Raw genomic sequence first — 2623 nt, forward strand, 5'->3', positions numbered from 1 at the left:
ACACATCTGCATCTATGTGTGTGTGTGTGTGTGTGTGTGTGTGTGTGTGTGTGTGAGAGAGAGAGATGGAAAGAGACAGAGAGAGAGAGTGTGTGTGATTGCATTTGTCTGTGTGTGTGTGCTCGTGTGGTGTGTGTGCTTGCATACTAATGTTGAGAGTGGTGTGTGTGTGTGTGTGTGAGAGTGTAAACAAAAGTGGAAGCGTGTGCTTGTTTTCGGGACAAGTTAGTGAAGCGTGTGTGTGTCGGAGGAAGGAAGTTTAAACATTCCTAATTGGAATATTGGAAATCAACATTGCCAGAAAGTGGCTCATTGATCACGTTGTCATGGTAATCCTAGGGTCTGTGTGTGTGTGTGTGTGCGCATGTGTGTATGTGTTGTTTGGGCACCTAGGCTAATCGTATGCCTCTGCGCTGATCTTGTATGGAGTTTAAGTGTGTGTGTGTGTGAGTGTGTGTGTGTGTGCGTGTGAATCCTTGACCCATCTGGATCAAATATGTGTTGTTTCTGTGAGAGGGCTGGGGTAAATGTGTAACTGTAAACAAGTTTCACTTCCTGTGTGTGTGTGTGTATGTGTGTTTGTGAAAAGTGACAGTGTGTGTGTGTATGTGTGTGTGAAATGTGACAGTGTGTGTGTGAAATGTGACAGTGTGTGTGTGTGTGTGTATGTGTGAAATGTGACAGTGTGTGTGTGTGAAATGTGACAGTGTGTGTGAAATGTGACGGTGTGTGTGTGTATGTGTGTGTGTGTGAAATGTGACAGTGTGTGTGTATGTGTGTATGTGTGTGTGAAATGTGACAGTGTGTGTGTGTGTCTGAAATGTGACAATGTGTGTGTGAAATGTGACAGCGTGTGTGTGTGTGTGAAATGTGACAGCGTGTGTGTGTGTGTGAGAAATGTGACAGCGTGTGTGTGTGTGTGTGTGTGTGCGAAATGTGACAGTGTGTGTGTGTGTGTGTGAAATATGACAGCGTGTGTGTGTGTGTGAAATGTGACAGTGTGTGTGTGTGTGAAATGTGACAGTGTGTGTGTGTGTGTGTGTGAAATGTGACAGTGTGTGTGTGTGTGTGTGTGTGAAATGTGACAGTGTGTGTGTGTGTGTGTGTGAAATGTGACAGCGTGTGTTTGTGTGTGAAATGTGACTGTGTGTGTATTAGTGCTGAATCTCTGAAGCAGCTGCTGCTCCTGAATGGGGGCATCCATCCTCAGGAGGGGACTCCCCTACAGATATGTGTGTGTGTGTGTGTGTGTGTGTGTGAGTGGTATCATCTGTGTGTGTGTGTGTGCGTGTGTGTGTGTGTGTGAGTGGTATCATCTGTATGTGTGTGTGTGAGTATCATCTGTATGTGTGTGTGTGTGTGTGTGTGTATGTGAGTGGTATCATCTGTATGTGTGTGTGTGTGAGTGGTATCAACACGCATCTGTGAGTGTGTGTCTGTGTGTGTGTGAGTGGTATCATCTGTGTGTGTGTGTGTGTGTGTCTATGTGTCTGTGTGTGTGTGAGAGTGGTATCATCGGTGTGTGTGTATGTGTTTGTGCGTGTAAAGAACTTTTAAAACTCCCGTCAGGTACAGAGCGAATCACCTCAAGTTCTGCACATTGCATCGTCAGACACACACACACACACACACTCACACACACACACACACACACACACACACATAAACCCCCACCCTCCACACACACACACACACACACACCCTCCACACACACACACACACACATAAACCCCCACCCTCCACACACACACACACACACACACACACCCTCCACACACACACGCACGCACACACACACACACACACACACACACACACACACACACCTGCCCCATAGGAACCATACACTGACTTGATAAGGAGAGAGGCCACATGTTCCTTTTGTGTGGTTAGACAGAGAGCTCATTTAGAACATATCTCTGTTCCGTACCCTCAAACTCATTTAGAACCTTAGAACATATCTCTGTTCCGTGCCCTCAAACTCATTTAGAACCTCAGAACATATCTCTCTTCCGTGCCCTCAAACTCATTTAGAACATATCTCTGTTCTCTGCCCTCAAACTCATTTAGAACCTTAGAACATATCTCTGTTCCGTGCCCTCAAACTCATTTAGAACCTTTGAACATATCTCTGTTCTCTACCCTCAAACTCATTTAGAACATAACTCTGTCCTCTACCCTCAAACTCATTTAGAACATATATCTGTTCTCTACCCTCAAACTCATTTAGAACCTCAGAACATATCTCTGTTCTCTACCCTCAAACTCATTTAGAACATATCTCTGTTCTCTGCCCTCAAACTCATTTAGAACATATCTCTGTTCTCTGCCCTCAAACTCATTTAGAACATATCTCTGTTCTCTACCCTCAAACTCATTTAGAACATATCTCTGTTCTCTGCCCTCAAACTCATTTAGAACATATCTCTGTTCTCTACCCTCAAACTCATTTAGAACCTTAGAACATATCTCTGTTCTCTACCCTTAAACTCATTTAGAACATAAGAACATATCTCTGTTCTCTAACCTCAAACTCATTTAGAACATATCTCTGTTCTCTGCCCTCAAACTCATTTAGAACATAAGAACATATCTCTGTTCCGTGCCCTCAAACTCATTTAGA

The 2623-nt window shown here is 44.1% G+C and overlaps 1 protein-coding gene across 1 annotated transcript in view; it reads left to right on the forward strand.

The window, feature by feature from the left end:
• The window catches only part of LOC105895267 (cell adhesion molecule 1-like), a 130529-nt gene that overhangs the window by 101671 nt on the left and 26235 nt on the right, over nucleotides 1–2623 (forward strand). The gene's annotated exons all lie outside the window — the stretch shown is intronic.

This window comes from Clupea harengus, chromosome 8 (genome assembly GCF_900700415.2).
Source record: "Clupea harengus chromosome 8, Ch_v2.0.2, whole genome shotgun sequence".
NCBI classification, from domain to species: domain Eukaryota; kingdom Metazoa; phylum Chordata; class Actinopteri; order Clupeiformes; family Clupeidae; genus Clupea; species Clupea harengus.